The 12,399-nt window shown below is 44.2% G+C and overlaps 1 protein-coding gene across 4 annotated transcripts in view; it reads left to right on the forward strand.

Moving 5' to 3' along the window:
- Positions 1–12,399, forward strand: part of LOC104875717 (saoe class I histocompatibility antigen, A alpha chain) — a 31,694-nt gene that overhangs the window by 15,122 nt on the left and 4,173 nt on the right. Inside the window, exons 8-9 of one of the 4 annotated variants that reach the window (XR_004518209.1) lie at positions 4,772–4,933; positions 8,238–8,293. The exons of 1 other annotated variant lie outside the window; for it this stretch is intronic. The gene's annotated coding sequence lies outside the window, so the exon portion shown is untranslated. Of the gene's footprint in view, positions 1–4,771; positions 5,256–8,237; positions 8,294–12,399 lie in introns of those variants that run through there. 2 more of the 4 variants (XR_784149.3, XM_033766348.1) reach the window with 2 other exon arrangements.

Raw genomic sequence — 12,399 nt, forward strand, 5'->3', positions numbered from 1 at the left:
ATCGATCTCATCCTTGTGCTTTCAAGGCAGGCGATGGCACCACTGAGCTAAATCCCCGGCCCATTACTATTTTTCAGTAGTAAAATTTCTTTGTGTATTTTGCTGGAATACTATTCCCTCAGACGTGATTCTGGAGCTTTATCCTGAAGAGTAATTAATTCAGAAACTAGGTTTCTTTCAGTTCAGTGATGGGGGTGGGACAGACAGATTGACTTTGTCCCCATGAAGAAATATATCAAAGTCTCATGAAGGGCTGGGGATTTGGCTCAGTGGTTCTGCCGCCTGCCTCTCAAGCACAAGGACCCAAGTTCGATCCCCAGTACCAAAAAACAAAACAAAAGTAAAAAGAATGTTCATTATTATAAAAAAAAAAAAAAACCAAAGACTCATGAGGAATGGGGGATACAGGTGGAGGGTAGAGTCTGAAAAGGTCTATTTGATGTTAAGATAATTTTATATTTGGAAAGGCACCTATGAATCTGTTCCTTCACAACACAGACGATAGACAGTCATAGCCCCACAGGTGCATAACCTGGCAGTGATACCATTTCTTCGGGGTTAGGGTTTCTCAGTCAGGAGGACCCCACCCAGTAAAGAGCCTGAGAGGTGGACAATGCACAGATGAGAGAATTTTCTGCAGAGAGGATGAGGGTTAGGCCGGTCCCCAGGGTCATGCAGCTACTGCAAATCACCATTCTGGTTAAATGGGAAGCATCTTAATACTTTAATGAAAGGGTGTTTATGAGGAAAAACTGACATTTTCAGCATAATTCTGCTTTTGCACATTCATGTTTATTGAATTAATTTCTACAAAGCAAATCATAGTAAAATGGTAGCTGAGTGCGGTGGTGCACACCTATAATCCCAGCACTTGGGAGGCTGAGACAGGACAATCATTATGAGTTCAAGCCTGGACTACGTAGCAAGACCCTGTCTCAAAATAAATAAATAAATAAATTTATTTATTTCAAGGTTGTGTAAATACAACTGAGATAAGAATTACATTAAAAATTAGGGAAAGATAAGGACAAATTTAGACTTTGGAAGCAAAGATAGGAGGAGTGAAAACCCCTCATTCAGTCCTTCAGAACCAAAGACAGAGTAGCCTGATTTAAAAAAAGGACTAGACAGTACCTTACAGAGAACTCGGATGTCTTCAGTTTCTGTGATTATGTGAAAGGGGTGACTTTACAGAGTATGGAGTAGGAGTCAGCATCAATAGACAGAATCCTGGCTTCTTCCTGTAGAACTAGAAACTTGTGGAAGTTTGATAAAACAGATCCAGACTTGTAGCAGCAGAGATCCTCCATATACGTCTGCATCTCGGAAGTTTGTGTCTTTAGTATTCATAAATTTCTAGCTGTGTGTGTATATTTTGTGCACGTTCACAAAGAATAGTCAAAATTAATTATTACAGCACTCTGGGAGGCTGAGGCAGGAGATACAAGTTCAAGCCCAACCTTGGCAGTTTAGTGACTTTGCAAGACCCTGTCTCAAAATAAAAAGGGCTGAGAATGTAACTCAGTGCAAAGATCCAGTGCTGCAAACAAGTGTAAATTATATATTATAGCTAACATATGTACCTGATGTCTTCTATTAGTGAATCTCTGTATTATCTTACCAAAGAAGAGGTGGGATTTCCCCATAGTTCTTGCATCATTTTAGCTCTTTGTTTTGTTTTGTTTTGCTTCTTGTTTTTAAGACAAAGTCTTTCTATGTAGTCCAGGTTGTCACTGAACTCACTGTGTAGCCCAGGCTGGCCTCGAACTCACAGCAATCCTGCTGCCTCAGCCTCCCAGGCTGGGATTACAGGCGTGCGCCACCCTGCCCCGCTTATGCATAGCACTTCTGATCGCCAGTGACTCTGTAGTCTTTCAGACTTGCTATTTTGAGTTTGTGTCTTGTGGAGGCCCAGCTGCTCTTCTCCTGAAGCAGTTGTTACCATCTGTTGATCTGAGGAATGACTGTCCTGGGCTCTGAAGGTAGAGAGCTGTTTGGTCAGATCGTGTGAGAGGAGCTGGTCTCACCCAGCTGCCAAGTTAGTGTTGTTAGGGATTTCGTTTCACAGCATGGTAACATCTTTAGAATCGTGGAAAGTTAAACCTAGAAAGACCTTGAAGAACCATGCAGCCACTTTCCTCATCTTGAAAGCAAAGGGTTTGTCGTGTAGGGTATTTCCCGAGATCCTCCGACCAGGGACAAAGACGAGGATTGATGAACTGGCCCGCATCCGGAGTCCTCCTGTTATTAAGCGTTGTCCCTGCTCAGCAGATTGGGAGTTTACCTTCGGTACCAGGGATCAAACGCAGGACCTTGTGCTTGCAAGGCAGGGGCAGTGCCACTGAGCTGCGTCCCCAGTCCTCTGGGAGTTTATCCTTGGCGTATGCTGTTCACTTACTTGAATTTTAACTGATAAGAAACAAATATTTCACAACCAAGAAGCAGGAAGCCTGGCCATTTGTGTCACGTGGACGAAGCACCACCGCACTGAGATGAGGCGAATACGGAAGAGCTGTGTGACCTCATTGGCCCGTGGGCCTCAACTGCAGACTCCATGGAACCGGGGGAGAGGAGTGGGGGTGGCGTGGGGTGGGAGGCACGGCTCAAGGGTTAGATGAGGCGGTCTGCGGTCTGTGAGACCCAGGAGTCACTGTGTCCCCGCTGTTGGGAGAGCTGGGTGGTAGGGGAGATGCAGGCGGAACGGAAGGAGTAATTTCCAGAGACTACGTGCAGGGGTGATCCAGTGGGGTTACTGGGTGCAGAAAGACAGGGAATGCGGCATTTCTGGCTGCTGACGGGGGAAACTCTAAGTGACAGGTTTCACAATAAACGAAAGTGATGGTGGAGTCGTTGAAGGGCCAGTGGGTGCCTCAGCCCAGCTCAGAGTCCTGCCCCACAGCACCCCTCTTCCTGCTGCCAAAGGGGGTGGAGCAGACCCTTCCGCCACCCACTGAGGCTCCTTAGTGAACGGCAGCAGCCAGCAGCAGAGCCAGAGGTGAAGGCAATTTGGCTTTGTGAATAAATAGGTATGGGGGGGGCGCCCTGGGGTTCCAGCACCGAGATGCTCAGGCAGGACTGCGGTCGGCCTGGACTGCACAGTGAGATCCCGGGGGGTGGTCTAGCTGTCAGCCTACCTGTGGCAAAGCCAGAACGACCAGACAGCTGGAAGTGCGAAGCAGAAGTGCTCAGGGTGATACTCGCAGGGCTCTGGATTTAGCAGACATGGTCAGGCGACTGGGCAGAAGGAACACAGTGAGGCTGCCTGATAGGCGTGTTTTCCTGAATTAAGTTTCTATTTCTCTTGAAATGAGGCCCTGCTGGGAAGCTGGCCAGCTGGCCAGAAAAGAGAGTGCGTTCTTTTCTCCAGTTTCCAATCCCTGAGGATAAAGGAAAAAGGGTGAGGTTATCTTTTAAAGAGCTGTTTCCTGCTGGCAGCAGGGTGGTTTGGGGAACCCCTGGAGAGCGGGGCATGGATATGGGGTTAAAGCCAGTCGGGTGTCCAGGGAGGTGGGCGAGCGGCTGGTTGGCAAGGGGAGGAAATGGGACTCTAGGGGCTGTTGTTATATGAAAAGTAGGACACTCAGAGCACAGAGAGGGTTGGACCGAGGGCAGAGGAGGCCTGGGCAGATGGAGGGAACCTCCTCCCTGTTTTCAGCACCAAAATGCTACCCTGTTTCCAGGAAAATAAGACCTAATGGGAAAACAGGCTCTAGCCTGATGTTAGGAGAGCTATCCCCGAAAATGAGCCCCGAAAATGGGCTGGGGATGTGGTTCAGTGGCACCATGCCTGCCTGGCAAGTGCAAGGTCCTGAGTTCCCCAGTACCCCCCAAAAAACCTAATGGGTCTTATTTTCAGGGAAATGTGGTAGGTCAAATAAGACCTTCAGTGAATCCAACATCCTAACCAGCCTCAAGAAAAATTAAGGTGAAAGTTGTATTGCCTCTGGCAACCGTATACCTAGGTCGTAAGTCAGGGTTGTTTGTGTACACTCGGCTGTGGCTTTAGATGTGGGGCTTTAGATGTGGGTCAGGGTCGCCTGGCAGGTTGAGCGAGTTCTGTTCTCCTCGGTTGAGGGGTTGAGGGGGGCCGGTCTGTGGATGGCTGCTGCATGCCTGCCTTGTGGAAACCTGACACACTTGCTGTCTGTCCATGCTCTTCCTCTGGTGCTCTGCTGAGACAGCACCTGCCCTGCTCACTCTGGGACCCTGCTACAGCTTCCATGTCCTCGCAGGCCCCCCACGTGTTCCTGGGGAAGGCAGGGCCTGAGCCTAGTGTCAGGTGAACAAGGACTGCAACCTCTGAGTCCCTGAGAGCAAATGACCTCTGGCAGGTTAGGACCCCAACGGCAGGGATGACGTGGGCACAGTCCCTTACCTAGCCTGTGAGCCCCTTTCTTATAAACTGCTCCAAGAAGGGCAGGCAAAAAAGAACACTTGGCAACCCCCTACCAGGACTTCCATTACAGACCCAGCAATGCGCTGTACCCAGTCAGACACAGCCACCGGGAGGGATGAGACGGACCTGGGCTGTTACCCCATAAAACAGAATCACGGGGCTGGAGATGGAGCTCAGTGGCGCTGCACGTGCCTGGCAAGTGCAAGGGCCTAAGTTTGATCCCCAGTACCTGAAAAAAACGGCAGAAGAAAGAGGACACTGACTGCTCCACTCTCAGAAGTTCCCCTGGCTTGGAACGGCTTTGTCCTGCTTTCTTCTGCAAATAACCTTACTGTTGCTTTCCACCATTTCGGACTCGTCTTCCTCTCTCCACAGTGGGGAGAGAGACGGACCAGGGGAAGCTGAGGTGGGGCTGAGCACCCCGCACCGCCCTGCCCCTCCTCCTTTCACATGGAGGCTTCCGATACAGACGCCTCCCACGCGGCTTTGAATCTTCAGACACCCTTCAGTCAGCAGCCCTAGAAGCAAACCTCACAGGTGAGAGTCAGAGCAAAAGTCAAAGTGATGGATAATGAGGATGGTGACGAACACCAACACAGCTAAAAATGTTTGATTCTTTTTATTCTCCGAATGATTAGAAAGCTACATGCCGAGTAACTTAAATTGTGGTATAAATGACTTTTTATATCATAGCAATTTCCAAATTATTTGATTTTTGTAAGCATTTGGCATAATTTTTGTGTAGTTAGCATACAAGTGATGTCCCTGTATAAGGCACAGTGTGAGAGTCACAAAATGCCTCTGGTCATCTCCACCTTTAAATTGTTCTTATGTTATGAAATATGTGACATCATTATTGGTGTTTTTTTTGGTACCAGCACTCGAACTCAGAGCCTTCCACTTGCCAGGCCAGCGCTGTGCTGCTGAGCTACATTCCTGTCTCAACATCATTTTTTTCTTTATTTTTTTTCATGCGGTAACATTCCCCTTTAGGCATCGTTATTGTTACATATCACACTACTGATGGTGCTAAATCTTCTCTTGCTATAACAACTATATTACAATTATTTTAGCCCTTGTAACATTGAAATTCTTATAACTTCTTGTCTCGGTTACTTTTCTCCTTGCTGGGACAACATATCCAATACCCGAAGTTAAGGGGGGAGAGGTTTATTTAGCCATAGTTTGTAAGGTTTCAGTCCATAATGGGCTGGCTCCAAGGTAGGCTGGCGTGGCAGAGGGCATCACAGAGGAGAAACTGTTCATGGCAGACAGAGGTAGCAGAGCAAGCAAGGAAGGGACAATACGAGCCTCTTTCTGTCCCTTATAGTGTGTATATGGTGAGTTCAAGCCCAGCTTGAACCAAGTGAGACCAGTGTAGAGTCACAGAATCATGAGCAAACAAGGAAACGTGACCCCCCTGAGGGACACAATAATTATCTTGTCCCCAAGAGAAGGAAATTTACCAAAAGCCTGGAAAGGAATTCAAAATAATAATGTTAAGAAAGTCTAGTGAGATACAAGAGCTAAAGACACAGTGAAGTCAGGAAAATGTTTCATGATGTGAGAATTCAGCAGAGACATCATTAAGAACGGCCACATGGAACTCCTGCAGGGAATAACTCCGTGAATGAAATAAAAAACACAGTTGAGGGCCGGGGATTTAGCTCAGTGGTGCTGCACCTGCCTCAAAAGCACAAAGTCCTAAGTTTGATCACCGGTACTGCAAAAAAAAAACAACAAAAAGCTTTTGAGCTTGAAGACAGGACTTTTGAATTAATCCAACTAGAGGGGAGAAAAAAAGATGATAAAGAGCAAAGAAAGCCTGTCGGATCTATGGGATGTCATTGGCAAGTAGTCACTCACCTTATTGGAGTTCAAAATGAAGAAAAGACAGCAAAAGGCACAGAAACCATATTTAATAAGATAATATCTGAAGGTCTTGAGATAGTTTAATGTCCAAATTTGGGCCACCCTGATCAGAAACCCCACTTAGACCAATCCAAAAATACACCATAATCAAGCTACCAAAAGTCAAAGAAAAAACTTTTAACCTTAAAGCCAAAAATGGGGAATTCTAGAAACACCCGAGAGCACGTGTGCACTGTTGAGTTCTCCTAGAGGAGGGGCTCGGGAGACGACCGCGGACACGATGAACGACCGAAAGCTGATGGCTAATGGCAAAGTTTGTTTCTAACACAGCGTGTTATTACTAGTTTTAGGGCCGCACCCCAGGCGTGGTCTCAGCGATTGGTAATAAATCCCAATCACGAGGAGGCGTGGGTAAGATAAACAGTCACAGAAGCGTCAAGCAGATGTACACTGTTTAAGCTAAGAATATAACATCAAGATAAGACAACATCTGTTTATGACCAGAAGGGAGTGTGAACTGGGAACAAGAGCAAACACAGTTCAGGGGGTTGTTTGTAGGTCAAGGGATTTGGCTCCAGCACGTCACCTTCAGGCCTCCTGTGCCCCGGTGAGAACCACCATTCCGGGGCTCGGGGTCAGCACTTCGGCTGCCCATCCTCTCGTGCCCCAACAATTCCCCCTATTTTTTATTTTTAGAGCAGGGACTTTCCCAGCTCAGCAGAAAGACTGTGCCTGTCTTAGGTGAGAGATGTCCAGAGAAATCCCTTACCCGTCATCAAGCCATGAGAAGTTTAATACTCATGCTGTCTTAGGTTGGATATTTCTCCACAATTCTCTTACCCGTCTTTGACTTCCAGCCTCTGCAGGGCTTTAGAAGCCTTTCCCAAAACCTTTGTAGTATTCAATTCAGATACAGCAAAAGTATAGGCTTGCAGTAAGCCCATAAGAGTGTGAGTAGTTTGGAGGGCAGGTAAAATATAAACCCAGGATTGTAACGCAATATCTAAACACAACGTGGAGTTTCCTACACATTAAGGGTGCTATATTATATCCCAAAGTAAGATTAATGATTATAGATTCCTCTTTTGGAAAAAGTGGGATTACCTGTGTCCCAAGGGCCAGGAGTGTGTACAGTATCACTGCAGTACAATGAAGGTCCAGATTCAGTCCATTCCACAAGGCGAAGTAAAGGTGGATAAGGTACAGAAGCCAATAAGTGTGATTAACCCCACTACCTGGGAAGTGCTGGTAGGGACAGCAAGCACAGCAACAAACAGGCGCTCCGGTGTATGAGCTTTTCCAGTAGTGGCCATGATTCGTTCCGCTCTTTGAGTGAGGCTCTTAATTTGGCCCCACGCTGGTAGATCGATACCTGCCTTTTTCTTTCGCTTGCTTCTGATGGCAGGGACAGCCACACGATGAGTGATGTCAGGTCCCGTCTGAGTTGCAGCTTCCAGTTCTGGGAGAAAGTCCATTTCAGGAAGTGGAGGTTTCTGTTTGAGAGTGAGGTGTAGGCCGGAGGCTCCGCTGGGATCCAGACATTTTCAGAATCGGCAGGCAGGCGTATCCTGGTCCCAGGACAAGGACTTTCACAGGGACCCAGTCGCTCCACTCCTGCAATTGCACAGGTGCAAAAAAAAAGGTAATTGCAAAGAAGAAGAGAGGATTGTAAAGTAGATGCGAGGTGTCTTTGCAGTCTGGATAGTGGATCAACAGTGCAAGGCGGAGTAAGAAAGTTAATGACATACAAGACAAGATGCAAGCATGCAGTCGGGAAACTACACACACCCCAAGGGCAATTCCCCCTTTTTATTTTTGTTAGCTGTAATTTGATAGTATAATGAGCACGCTCAGTGGTAGCTTGCCCTTGGGGATTGTGAGGTATTCCTGTCACATGGGTAATGTCCCATGTTTTGTAAAATTGTTTGAAAGCATGAGAGTTATAAGCAGGACCGTTATCTGTTTTTAGTTCAGCAGGAACACCACACCCATAACAGCAAAGGCAGAGCACAAGAAGTTTTTCCTGTGAGAAGTTTTTTCTCCTGGCATGGCCGCGGCCCATATGAATCCCAAAGGTATCAATATTTAAGCCTGCCAAAAGGAAGAAAGTGAGTAACATCCATCTGTCAAATCTGATTAGGAACACAGCCTCTAGGATTAGTGCTGGGAGGAGTTTGTCTCGGGTGCAGAGGACGGCAAACAGGACGGCAAACAGGACAGGTCCGCACAATCCGCCTGGCTGTGGTGAAAGGAATTTTCCATTTCTGATGTCATCGTCCTGCATTAGAATGCAACATTTGGTGTTTTTCTTCAGCGGAAACAGAGGCAACAGTTAATAATTTATCAGCACAATCATGACCATAAGTGAGCTGACCTGGGAGGTCGGGTATGAATGGATGTGGGTGATGAACACAGGATTAACTCTCCCAGGAGCTGTTGAAGAGCCTGTAACAATGGAAAACAGGAGAAGAAGAGGCACGGAGTAGGGCTATGAGAAGCAGAGGGAAAACACGGGCAACATATTGAGGGTCTGTGACTATATTTATAGGGTTAGAAATATTGAACAGCACACAATACACAGCAAATAATTCGTTTTGTTGAGTAGACGAATAGGGAGTAGACGGTGTAAAGAAGAGCTGCTGATCTCTAAAAATCGGTATCTTATTTAGTTTAGTAGCATCAGTGAAAAAGGTTTTTGCTAAAGGAATGGGGGATGAAGAAACAATAGAAGAAATAATCCAGTTATGTCGGGACAAAAAAGACAACAACGGATCACGAGATAAATGAAATAAACTTTTTCTGTAGAAATCACCAAAGGCAATCTGAAAATCGGGAGAGAATCGCTGTAAAGTTTGAAACTGGCGTGAAGCGAGGGGCCAGTGAATAGCATCAGGGTCAACACCTTTTAACTGTATTACCCGAGTTCCCCCTGAAACAGTGAGAGAGGCAATGAGTTCAAAACATGGCCTGACTTTGTGGGGAGGCTGAACAGGAAGATAAATCCATTCAGCAGGAGAGTTTGCCTGTTAAAGAAGTCCTGTGGGGCTGTCAGGAGTGTGGATGACAAGAAGAGAGAGAGGCAATGCGTCACAAATATGAAAAGTAAACCGAGATTGTAAGGCACTTTCAACGGTTTATAATTCTTTTAAAGCCTTTTTAGAAAGGCTTTGTGGGCTGTCTAAAGCAGGGGGGTCCCGATAATGTAGAAAACAACTTAAGCAATTGGTAATTAGCGATATCTAATATGGGACAATTGATATCTCTTAATAATGTTTGAAAGTCATTTAGAATTTGTAAAGATTTTCTTTGAAGAGTAACTTTTTGAGGTTGAATCTTAGATCTCTGTAACCTGAATCCTAAATAGGAGTAAGGGTCTTTAGTTTGAATTTTTTTCTGGAGCAATTTGAAGCCCATGTTGTTTTAAAGTATTATTATTATTATTATTATTATTATTATTATTATTTTAATTGCTGTTGTGTCTCCTCACCTATAACATTCTTTTTAATGGCACCCTCTAGGTGGGCAATGAAATCTATATGTCTCATCTGGTTGTTGAACAATTTTTATATAATTGAGACTGGACTCGCCAGAGAGAGTAATGTGATCTCAAGCTTTCAGAGCTCTTAAACAAGGGGGCCATCCCTTTGTAATTGGATCTACATTTTTAGATAAATACATTATTTGTTGATTTTATGGGCCTATTCCTTGAGTGAGCACCCCTAAATTAGTATGATTTTTTTTTTTTAGTCGTGTATAAAGTAAAAGGCTGGGTCACATTTAGGATTCCTGATATAGGAGGCAGCAGTTAGTTTTAGCTGTGTAAATGTTGACTCTTTTGTTTTTTACCCTGTAATAATTATTGTCCTTTTTTGGGCCCTTTAAAGCTTCATATAGAAGTTTGGTTAAGTCTGTAAACCCTGGAATCTAGATCTTGTAAAAACCTGTTATCTCCCAAAATTTTTTCATCTGTTTTTGAGTGTTTTTATCTCTCAAGCAGCATATTTTTTTGGAAACTTTAAATCTTAGGTATCTGACTTGTTTTATATAAATTGGAGCCTTTTTTATGAAACTTTATAACTTGCCTCTTGAAGCAGCATTGTTTTTTAATACCCTGTGAAGTTTTTATTTATTCAGTACATCAGAAAATTAACAATAATAATCATAATTATATGTATGAAACTTTATGTCCTTTAGTTTCGTTTGATATTAAAAGCATTTTTTAATAAAACCTCTTAATAACTCTTTGTTTTTTCTATAGAACATAGCATATTTTGAAAATGACCATTATAAACATATCACAATAACATATTTAGAATGTAACCTCTTGATGATAAACAATGTAAACATTTCATAACAACATATTTGGTGAGGCATATGTTTTTTATAAGGCTATGAAAATTATTGGGGCTCCCATTAGTGAACAGAGACCAGAGTAAATTTTTCTGAGCAGTTGTTTCTTTACTAATAGGAGTGTACCCAAAAGTTTATATTTAATTATCCTGACAAATTTTTAACTTATAAAACCTGATGGTATAAATTAACAAATTATTTGCATCCTTGACAGCATTTTAATAAAAAATGTAATTGGATAAACACTTTTCAAACAATTGGACAGACACAGACAAACATATAAGATAATTTATGAAACTAGAGCGCACTCAATATATTTGGCCATTTGAATTATAAAATCTCTTTTAGTTATGACTAGTCAAAATGTAGGTCAGTTAATAGAGATCTCTTGTAAAATTAGAATCAAAAGGAATGAAAACTCCTTATGACTGTAAATGTAAATCTTGCATAACAAACTTGAAACCAACAAGACAAACATACATTTTTTTTGTTAAATCATTTTTTTTACACCTTTTCTACATACTTAGGCCTTTTGGTTTTGTGTATCTGTTTTCATCTCTTCTTAGCAAGACAAACATATAAAAAACCTTCATGTCAAAAGTATATCTCTTTTATTTATTTTATTTATAGCTTTCCTAATATGTTTCTATAATGCTCTCAGATTGTTACATCTTAAAATTTGACTGGCTGCCAACAGAACAGTATTGAGTTTTTTATCAACAAAGTATAAAAAAGAGCAAGTTAACCCTATAATCGTAATTCAAGAATTTGCAATGCACAAGAAGGGTCATAAGTACACCAATTAAACTCAATTTAAGTTGAAACAAAGATACATTTATCAAATAGTTAAAATTTGTAATGTGATTTTTCTTGTAATATCTCTTAATGTCTGGTAAAACATAGTTGCAGTTTCTCTGGCTTTGTTTTGGATTTCAGATCTTTGCAGGCAGCATCAGGCTGATAACACAGTGTGGGCCTCTTTTTTTTTTTTTTTTCCCTAAAAATATACGGTTGCAAATACGCACTTTGATCACCTGGCGCCTTCACTGTAAGTAACTGGGATGACTGAAGTGTGTAGGAGCCTGTAGAGCCCGCTCCAGATAGAGCACAATGGACCTGATTAGAGGGCCGTGTAAGAGGCCTGTGCCTCTTGGCAGTGATGGAAACATCGGTGCCAGTGTCTGCAAGTCCGGCCGATTTCCTTCCCTGGGTAGTTATCTCACAGGGGAGGAAAGTTCCAAACCTTCCTTGAGAACGCGGGGTTGTGTCTGACTCACCACTCCCGTCGTTCCTGGTTCCGTTTCCCATTTCTGGGTTCTGCCGGGTCCCTGTTCGGGCGCCGCTTGTTGAGTTCTCCTTCTAGAGGAGGGGACTCGGGAGACGACCGCGGACCCAATGAACGACCGAAAGCTGATGGCTAATGGCAAAGTTTGTTTCTAACACAGCGTGTTATTACTAGTTTTAGGGCCGCACCCCAGGCGTGGTCTCGGCGATTGGTAATAAATCCCAACCAGGCGTGGGTAAGATAAACAGTCACGGAAGCGTCGAGCAGATGTGCAGTGTTTAAACTGAGAACGCAACATCAAGATAAGGCGACATCTGTTCATGACCAGGAGGGCGTGCGAACTGGGAACAAGAGCAAACAGTCGAGGCGTTGTCTGCAGGCCCAGGGACTTGGCTCCGTCCAGCGCGTCGCCTTCGGGCTCGGGGTCAGCACTCGGCCGCCCGTCCTCCCGCGCCCGGCAGCGCACCCCGCAGAGGAAACCCGCTTCGGCTGACAG

This window comes from Fukomys damarensis, unplaced genomic scaffold, assembly GCF_012274545.1.
Source record: "Fukomys damarensis isolate Sample0158 unplaced genomic scaffold, DMR_v1.0_HiC HiC_scaffold_20, whole genome shotgun sequence".
In the NCBI taxonomy this organism is placed as follows: Eukaryota; Metazoa; Chordata; class Mammalia; order Rodentia; family Bathyergidae; genus Fukomys; species Fukomys damarensis.